This window comes from Phascolarctos cinereus, unplaced genomic scaffold (genome assembly GCF_003287225.1).
Source record: "Phascolarctos cinereus isolate Bilbo 61053 unplaced genomic scaffold, phaCin_HiC Scaffold_726;HRSCAF=1367, whole genome shotgun sequence".
NCBI lineage: Eukaryota > Metazoa > Chordata > Mammalia > Diprotodontia > Phascolarctidae > Phascolarctos > Phascolarctos cinereus.
In genome coordinates, this window is record NW_027556098.1 from 243,699,533 (window position 1) to 243,709,625 (window position 10,093).

Sequence of the window (10,093 nt, forward strand, 5' to 3'; positions counted from 1 at the left end):
GAATCCTGGGTGAGACCCATCTTTCAAAACAGCAAAAGGACTCAGGAAGAAGCCTTCAAAAGCAACACTAAGATTATTAAAAAACATATGCAAGATAAATATCAAGAGCTTTATTGTCTTAAAAGCTGAATCCAAGGCTCACCTCAAGAATCAGATCCTAGATTTTGCTTTTGCTGATTCTTTCCATTGTAAACTGACCCACCTCCCCCATTACTTTATTTATATTTTTAAATGATTCATCTGTGTACATGTTATTCTGGGATCCCCCCTTATAATAAGTACCTTAAGGACTATTTTCATTTCTGACTTTATCTCCCCAACATCTAGCACAGTGCTTAGCACATTGTATACATCTAATAAATGCTTGCTTAATTATGTATTAATAAGCATTTCTTTATTAATAATAATATTTATTTATCAGTTATTATTTTTAATAGCAGCTATTATAATTAGTACATGCCCAGTGAATATTAATGAAGGAAGCAGATAATTATGCAGCAAACGAATTCACGTTTATCTACCTAGCTGGTGGCTGAGAAGCAATACTCACTCAAGGATTCCTGGGACTTGATATATCAGTCAGACAACACACACTGATTAAGCACCTACTATGTGCCAGGTACTCTACTATACAAGAAAGGCAGAAGACAACCCTTGCTCTTAGGGAGTTCACAATTTAATGTAGAAGTGTTTGTAAGGAGGTATGGATCCAGTTTGATACAGGTTCCCAGGATCATGGCCATAAACAGTCTTACGGCCCTTGCACATCATTATGTAACCATAGATAATATAAACATTTGAGTTCAGCTCATAAGTACCACACTGAGCCTGCTCTATGCTGATATAACCAAAATAAATGAAAACTTAAGAGTTTATGGTTGGCATGTTGCTTGCTTTGTCTGTTTCTCTCTAAATCAAATGAGCACTGGTCAGTGAGCTCAGAATGCAAAAGCAGAAAGTTGTGCTTGTCTTGACCTGCTGCCATGGAGAACGGTCAGTGAAAATTTCAGGAGTGGAGAGTTGCAGTAGCTTGTTTGGGGAACGGCAAGAAGGCTACACTACACAACTGGCCATGGGTCTAAGAATACTTCTGTATGTAGGGAGCATGTAAGGTGTAGTAAGTATGTAAGTATGTAAGTAGGTGAGAAAGTCAGTTAGCAGGCATTTATTAAGTGCCTACCATGTGTCAGGCACTGTGCTAAGCACGGGGATACAAAGTAAAACAAAAGATAGTCTTGCCTCCAAGGAGTTCACATTCTGATGGGGAAGACAACATATAATTATATGCAACTTAGTAGCCATCAGAGTAGCCACCTGACTCTGATCCCAAGGTTGGAGCAGGATTCGAACTAGTTGGAGTTGGTTTTGTGATTTCCCTGGAAACTCTCCATTGCTGCACCTACAGTGTGCTGTTCTGACTGCATGTCATAACTCCCTGAGTGTCCCCCACCCCGCCCACCCCCCAGCCTGCTCTGTGGACTTTTGGCTATTTTGCAAAACACCCTATGTAACAGCTTCAAGAGTCAGTGCCCTCCATGAGGCTGCCTTCCTGCTGAAGTGTCTTTAAACCCTGCCCCTTCCGTCCCTCCAGGGGACTTCCTGATGTCTGGAATCGCAATTTCCTTACCTTGATTAAAGGGCCTTGTTATTGCTACTTTGGTAATCCTCTTTATTTCAGGTTGACAGCAATATACAGAATAACAGAATAAACAGAATGTAATCAAAAGAAGGAAGACTGAAAAAGTGTGTGTGTTGGGGTTGAATTTGAGAGACTGTGAAGGTAAATCAGCAAGATTTGACAAGTGATAGGGTATATGAGGTGAGGAAGAGTGAGGAGTCAGCGATAATGCTGAGATTATGAATGTAAGGCACTGGTGATGCCTTGTCTGAATGGGAATGGGAATAGAAAAGTCTGGAAGAAGGAAAATACCATGGGTTCAATTTTGGACATGTTGAATTTAAGATGTCTCCGGGATATTGGGTTTGAAATACTTCACTGGCAGTTGATGAGCTTGGACTGAAGCTTAGGGATGGAGAACATAGGTGTGCACAGGAATATATGTATGTGTACACCTATACGCATATGTGTATGTTGTTGTTCAGTTTCAGTTGTGTTTCAGTTGTGTCCTACTTCTCCGTGAACCAATTTGGGGCTTTCTGGGCAAAGATAATGGAGTGGTTTGCCAATTCCTTCTCTAGCTCGTTTCATAGATGAGGAGATTGAGGCAAACAGGTTTAATTGACTTGTCCAGAAAGGCATAGTCAGTAAATGTCTAAGTAAGGTCACATTTGACCTCAGCTGCTCCTGATTCCAGGCCCATGCTCCATCCACATGGTTGTGTAAAATGCTTACAGTTCTAAGATGCAGAGGGTCACATTTTCAGAATGTTAACTACTCCCTAAAAAATGAGGGATGGGATGGAGAGAGGAGGAAACAAACTCCCTTCGGATCAGGTGAGCTGTACAAGTAGCACAAATAGTCTCAGAGAGCAACATAATCAAATGGGCCTCTTTCCTTTGCTGCCTGCTCCCCTACTAATGCTCTGAAAGGATAATCAAGGAAGGACGCATGGCCTAGAAAGAAAGCAAGACCTGCAGTACTCTGACAGGGTCGGGGACATCTCACTCACTGGCCCTTCTCATTCTCTGCCGGCATCCGCTGTGAGTAGTCCCCACTTAGCCTAGAACTTAGAATGAAGGGCAGAAGCAGGAAGTCTGCAGGCAATCTGCTTTAAAGCCCTCCCCCTACCCGTTAGACTTTACACCTGGTCTTTCTTCACACTTCCACTGAAATTAGTCTAAAGGTTTCTCACGCTCAGCCCCAGGAGGCCTCGGTTTGCCAGGCAATCCCTCGCAAACCACCCAGATCCACAGCGTAGAGCTGTGCTCGACATTCCCCGGAAAAGCAACCCCCAGGTTCTCAGCCTACTGGGCTCACTTGCTGCTTGCGACCAAGATGCCCTGTGCGGGTCAGTGCACGAGCCCCCCGGGAGGCCCTGGGCTTATAGCAGGCTGGTGCTGGAGGACTGCAGGGAGATGGAATCCCTTCTGCCTCAGCCTCCTACACTGCGAGGGGCAAAGGCGCAGGAGGGGCTGGCACTGCCGCCTTCGCCTCTGCCGCTGGAGGCGGTCCCCCCTTAGGCGGGGGAGCCAGCAAAGGCTGGAGCAGCTGCGGCTAGCCTGACTTGCTGCGCGCGCGGGCCAGGCGCTACTCCAGTCTGGGGCCCCGAAGGTGACTTTTTCAGTTGCGTCATCAGTTCCTGAGTCATATCATTTTGGTCTGTTCTGAATATAGATTATCTGAGATAGGTTTTCTCTGAGGAATCTTGTGGCTGCATCCCTACAATGTGGGTAAGATGGCTCACCCTCTTTCCCAGATTGAATTCATTGTTTTGGGGATGTATTCTTCGACTCTCTCATTACTAAACATGTTATAATTACATCATGACTATTGTGTGTAAAGGATGTGGTTAGTGCATCTTCTTTTGAATATTCCTATGCTTTTTGTGTCATTGAACCACTCATGATTTAGCAAGGCTATCAAGGCTCCATTTAGGTCTGTGGGTTTGCTTGTGTTCCCAGTATTACAACTTTTTTTCTGTTATTGTATGAGAAAGATGTGTTTCATGTTCCTTTTCCCCTCTTTATTTTGCACATCTCTATTCCCTTGTTTTTTGTTAAGGGGCCATGAGGTGTTCCTAATTATTGTTTTAATTTCCTCTTCATTGGTGGTGAATTCACCCCTTTTCATTTTTGATTCTGGTAATTGGCTTTTCTCCTTTTTGTAAAAATTAAACTAACCAAAGGTTTATGTATTTTTTTTTCATACAACCAGCTCTTAGTTGTATTAGTTCAATAGTTTTCTTAATTTCAACTTTATTAATCTCTCCTCTGGTTTTCAGTGTTTCTAATTTGGTATTCTGCTATCCACTTCCATTTATGGGAGAGTTCATGTCATTCACAGTTATGATTACTATCAGTGTCTTTCTCTCCATCCCATTCCCTGCCCCTTTATGCTTTTCTTTCTCGTTTCTCCCTTTCCCTCTTCACCAGAGTTTTGCTTTTGACCACCGCCTCCCTCGATCTGCCCCCCCTTCTATCAGCTCCCTCCCTTTTCTTTCCTTTTTCCTTTACTACTTCTTCCGTCCCTTCCATCCCCCTCCCTTTTCTTTCCCCTCCTACTGCATATTAGACAAGTTAGATTTCTAAACCTATGTTATTCCCTTCTTGAGTCAAATTTGATGACAGTAAGGTTCAAACAATGCTCATCTCCCTCTCTTCTTTCCCTCCACTGTAACAGGTCTTTGTGCCGCTTCATGTGATGTAATGAGAATAGTTCTAATAGATGGGCTTCTCTCTTATGCCCGTCCTCATTAGGACTCTTTTTGCATTTCTTCTTTCCAGTTCTGCCTCGAGCCGTTGGAGTTTTTTTATCTTCTTAAGGAGAATCTTTTTTTCCTTTCGATTTTGGTTGTCAAAGCTCTGGAAAGAAAATGGAGCTATTTTCAATTTGAGTCAGATGTAGTCTCTCCAATTTCACACATCAAATATAAAAATGAAACTTCCTTAGCATCATATTTGGATGACGTCAGCTTTTCCATCAGGAAAAAATATTCTAGATAGGAACCGATCTGGGAACTATTGAGAAAAAACGATATGCAGCAATAATGATAGTTTATTGGAAAGATTAATTACCAAGAGAAGAGACTGTGTACATGGAGATAGACTTGCTCATTTATGGCATGGGAAGAATCTCATGTTTAGAAAGCAACAGGATTAAAATGATTAAGGAAAGCACTAATTCCTTCTCTTCAAAAGAATTGGTTTCTGCAATTAACCATTAATAAGAAGGAAGTCAGCTGTTTGAAAAGACCTACTTACCTTTTGAGTTAAATAAGTGCTATTAAAATTCAAGGTGGAGAGGAAAGAATTGGGACGTGCTCCTGGCTTTCCTAAGAGTTAAATGATAATAGGTAGAAAGAGTTTACCTGCCATATACAAAGGCAAAGTCATAAGACTTAGTCATGAAGCCCCATGTAACAACCAGCTTGTCCTTTCTGTATGTTCAGTCACATGCTGAATAAATGGCTCAAAAGAAAATTTCCCAAATAAGCAACTCTTTTTGGAGGGGCAGTTTCAGTAGCAAGGAGGAATGACATTTTCTCTGGAATTCCTTAAGTACAGCCTTTCCATTTTGACAAAATCCATCTCAGGAACCAAACTACGGCAGCTTTGGAAATCATAGGAAAAGGAAGCAGGGCCATATTGTCCTTCTAGCCAATATTTTCAGTTTAGTTGATACCCGCCCCAAATGTGCCCAATTTGAAAGAAGAATAACAATATCCTCAGAGTGTCCCTCCAACTGGTCTTTACAGGGATAAGAACTCCTCTCTTGATCATTTCCCACCCACCAATTTCACTGGGCTCCATTTGTCAGCAACAGGGCAGGTAAAGGACTAGCTATGTATAGGTGTGCAAAGGGAAGATAGATGAAGTTTTCTATTTTTACAGTTCTCTAAATAGCTAAATGAAGAATTCTCCAAATTACAAAAAGATGGTGAGGGCTCCTTATATAGTCACTTAAACTTGTAAATATAATTTCTCATTCATCAATTATGTTTTCTAAAGGCAGGAACCCAATGCTAATTGCTTCTGAAAAAATCTAAAAGCAATTTCAATTTTTAATCTGAAAATAGTAACATTTGACTTTAATTGGTGAGATCAACATATGTCGGAGATTGAGGACTGCCTAGGACTTTAGAGGCTATCTAGCCTAAGAAAGAACAGTTCTGAAAGCATTCAGTCAGAATATCTACACTCAAGTTCTGAAAATTGCTGGTTTCAGTCACACTGAAGCTCCGAGTGCTGGTCTTTTTTTTTTTACCTGCCTTGTTATGGTGTGGTAAAAACAATAGCATCATGAACCAACAATTCTCATCAGTGAGGTAAAAATTAGGATTAGGCATTGATAGCTCATTTTAAAGATCACAGAAAAACTCCTTAAATTTTGATGACTTCAAAAGAAATGGAATTATGGGATTTTCCATGATTAATTTGTTGGAAAAGTCCTACTGACTTTGGAGGGGTTTAGGAAGGGAGGAGATTAAGAGGCTCTGGGAAGTTGGGCATTGCTATACTGGGGTTATCTTTTTTATTTTCCATTTACCAGTCTTGTAACAGAAATTGTTAGAAGCCTCTTTTACTTAGATGGTATGAACTAGAAAGACCTTACAGAAGCTTATCTTTAGGACTCTCTTTGTATGTGTAAGCAGGAGCCAGCCATCGAAGTGTACACGACTGGAATAATAATCCATCCCAGTGAAGCAGAGCCAATTACTCACGTCCTCCTCTGTCCAGTCTGAGATGGTTGGGTTCCTGTGATGGTACGTTTCTGGAAACTGCCAAGTCAAGGGAGGGAAACTGTGTACTTAGATGCTCATCATGGTATAAAGTCTTAGAACCTTATAATATAGCTGGATGTGATCCTTATGAGAACATATTAAGGACCTTAATTTTTTTTTTTATGAATTCCTTCATATTTATTCACTCAATTTTTTTTTCAGCCTAGAAGCTTCCAAGAATATACTTCTGTTTTGCCATTTCATTGTCAAACTTACTCTTTCCATGGTACGGCGTGATATTTCCCCTTGAGTTGATGGAAAATTTCCTTGATCCTGCCAATACAAGAAGGTGAGAATATAATCCTAGAATGTTATACAATCTGGAAATTCTAGAACATCAGGGCCAGAAGACCATGAAGTTTTTAAACCATATTTCTGATAGACCATAGTTTTGCTTCCAGCCCCACATTTCACAGTACTTTTTCATTTTTCTCCAGGACAAGTCTAGAGACATTTCTATACACACACACAAACACACATGTGTGTATGGGCTGCCAAAGGGGAATTTGGAAATACTTGAAAAACAGAGGCATTCTCATTATACTTCTTACAGTCTTCACTTCCTATTATTTCTTACCAAAAAAACTGCTTCTTTCTGTCTCTTGTACAAGGAACACTAACTTCTGCTATCATGGAAGAATCATGGTAGCATTTCAACGTCCCTCTTGATAAAGCAGGCAATGTTCTGCCCTTCTCTTGGGGAACTGAAATCTAGCTAGCCTACTGACTGGATGTAATGGCTTTTCAAAGGACAGAGTTGAATCACTGGGCTGTTGCCTCAATCTTAGAACACTGAAAAAGAGTGGTGGCAAAGAATTGGAAATTGAGGGAATGCCCATCAATTGGGGAATGACTGAACAAGTTGTGGTATATGAATGTAATGGAACACTATTGTGCTATGAGAAATGATGAACAGTGGGCTTCAGAAACACCTGGAAAGAATTGTATGGACTGATGCTGAGTGAAGTGAGCAGAACCAGGAGAATGTTGTACGCGGTAACAGCCACGTTGTACAATGACTAACGTTGATAGACTTAGCCCTTATCAGCAATCCAAGGATCTAAGACATCTCCAAAGATCTCATGATGGAAAATGCTCTCCACATCCAAAGAAAGAACTATGAAATTTGAATGCAGATCAAAGCATACTATTTGCATTTTTTTCTTCTGTTTTGTTTTATTTCTTCTTTCTGATGGTTCCTCCTATTGGTTCTAATTCTTCCTTTTAACATCACTAATGTGAAAATAGGTTAATAGGAATGTATATGTATAGTCTACATCAGATTATGAGTTGTCTTGGGAAGGAAGGGAAGGAAGAGGGAGAAAAATTTAAAACTCAAAAGCTTATGGAAGTGATTGTTGATAAATCAAAATAAATAAAAAAAGAAAAAGAGTAAGAAAAGTTACACAATCCAAAAGCTGCCAAAGGTCTCTCTCTCTCTCTCTCTCTCTCTCGCTCTCTCTCTCTCTCTCTCTCTCTCTCTCTCTCTCTCTCTCTCTCACAGTCTCTTACTTTATTTTTACCAAGAAAGGGTCCTGAGGATCTTTATGAGCCAGGGATGGGAATTCAAATTTGGTTAATTTGTTGTCCCTCTAGTATTCTCCTCTTCACTCTTTAAGTAATTGAATTGTTTCACTGCTGTCTTGCTCTCACTCATTGGTAATTAGGACACATAAGTGAAACCACCAACCCACCAGATAGCCTTGTATGCCTATTTTACTTCCTCCCAATCCAAGTTACAAAAAGACTCAACATATGGTGATTAGAATGGGAAAACAGACATACTCAAGGCTACAAGACAGTCACCAAGATAAAAGCTTACCTTCTGTTGATCTTTTCTCTCTTTTGGTCCCTTTTTGAATTTTTTCCTGAGGGTTCTAAAATCCACGTTGAAGAAAGAGCACCCACTTTAATAAACAATTAAGTATACAGGGTAGAAATATAGTCAGAATATATCATTGAACCAAATAACTTTATGTGCTGTAAGTCCTGTATGTCCCACAAGATAGGGAAGCCTGTACATTAAAAATGTGTGTGTGTGTGTGTCTGTGTGTGTGTGTCTGTGTGTGTGTGTCTGTGTATGTACATGCACGTATTTGTGAGTAATTTGAAGGAGTTCTTACTTTTTGGACATCAGTAGAAGATTCCTTCTCCCCTAGAGTGAATTCTTAGATATTAATCCTGCAGCTGGATAGCACTCTAAAATGTCCCAATCCTTTTTTGACGATTCAGTCCAAACACCACCCCAGGAGTGTGTCTACTTGCCTTTATTCTATGACTTGCCAGTAAGTCATATAGTAAGACCATAGTTTGAGATGTTGAATGTTATTCTAGACCTATTCCCTGATATATGAGATGTAGAAATTGAGTTCAGGAGAGGATCAAATCCTCTTGACCATGGGCAAACTGGTAAAAGTGGGAAAGCAAGGATTTGAACCCAGGTCCTCTGCCCATATGCAGAACTCTTTCTACTACTCCGTGACCTAGCTGAGGATAATTGGAGTACAACAGAATCTTTGGACATGGATAAAAGGGCTCTAAGAAAAAGAGAAGAAAAGATGGTAGCTAACAGTTAAAACTAAGCAGGGACAAACCAGTTTCTTCAGTTCTTTTTGTTGTTGTTGTTATCAGTCTACAAAACAGGTCTCACCGAAAACACCTGGGAATCCATGATGCAGACCTTGTCTCTGGTGATGCTTCCAAAGTTTCAATGTTCTCACTCCTATTGTCTAGAAATACGAAGAATTCAGTGAATAAGACTCTGAAAATTACCCCATTTATTAGCAAAGGATAACAGCAACCTATCCTTGAGTTGTCAATAGTAGAAACTCATGTTTATAGTAGTAGCATGTATGGTGTAGTATCAAGAGCACTGAATTAGGAGCCCCAGGAGCCCTGGAGTCTCCACTCCATGTGGCTGTATAATAAATCTTTCTGCATATTATTCCTTTCACTTCCAAAATGACAGCAGGTTTGAGCAAGATGTCCTCCCAAGTTCCTTCTAGTACTAGCCCTCTGATCTCTTTCAAGGAAATATTTGCCACACCAAGATAAAATCAAAATGCATACACGATTTAGATGTAAAGACTGAGACTATAAACAAACTAGAAGAGCAAGGAACAGTTTACCTTTCAGATCTATGGAAAAGGGAAGAATTTATAACCAAACGAGAGGTACAGAACATTATGAAATGCAAAATGGACAATTTTGATAACATTAAATTGAAAAGTTTTTGCACAAATAAAGCCAATGCATCCAAGATTAGGACGGAAGCAGAAAACTGGAAAAGAATTTTTACAACAAATGTCTATGATAAAGGACTCATTTCTAAAATGTATAGAGAACTAAGTCAAGTTGATATGAATATAAGTCATTTCCCAGTTGATAAATGGTCAAAGGATATGAACAGGCAATTCTCAGAGCAAGAAACTAAAGCTATCTATAGCCATATGAAAAAATGTCCTAAGTCACTATTGATGAGACAAATATAAATCAAAACAACTCTGAGGTACCTACCACATCACACCTATCAGATTGGCTGATATGACAAAACAGGAACATGATAATGTTAGAGAAGATGTGGGAAAATTGGAACACTAATGCATTGTTGGTGGAGTTGTGAACTGATCTAACCATTTTGGAGAGCAATTTGGAACTATGCCCAAAGTGCTATAAAATTGTGCATACTCTTT

General features: G+C 40.0%; 1 long non-coding RNA gene across 3 annotated transcripts; it reads right to left on the reverse strand.

Annotated features, from left to right (window-relative positions):
• Nucleotides 1-4,197: 4,197 nt before the first annotated feature.
• On the reverse strand, nucleotides 4,198-9,508 carry LOC144454558 (uncharacterized). 3 transcript variants are annotated; one of them, XR_013483060.1, is made up of 5 exons: nucleotides 9,052-9,508; nucleotides 8,224-8,278; nucleotides 6,618-6,674; nucleotides 6,342-6,398; nucleotides 4,198-4,482 (listed from the first exon to the last, which is right to left on the reverse strand). It is a non-coding gene; the product is annotated as an uncharacterized LOC144454558 (long non-coding RNA). The 3 variants fall into 3 exon arrangements; XR_013483058.1 differs by having other exon boundaries at nucleotides 4,198-6,398; nucleotides 9,052-9,492; XR_013483059.1 differs by lacking the exon at nucleotides 6,342-6,398 and having other exon boundaries at nucleotides 9,052-9,482.
• Nucleotides 9,509-10,093: the final 585 nt, after the last annotated feature.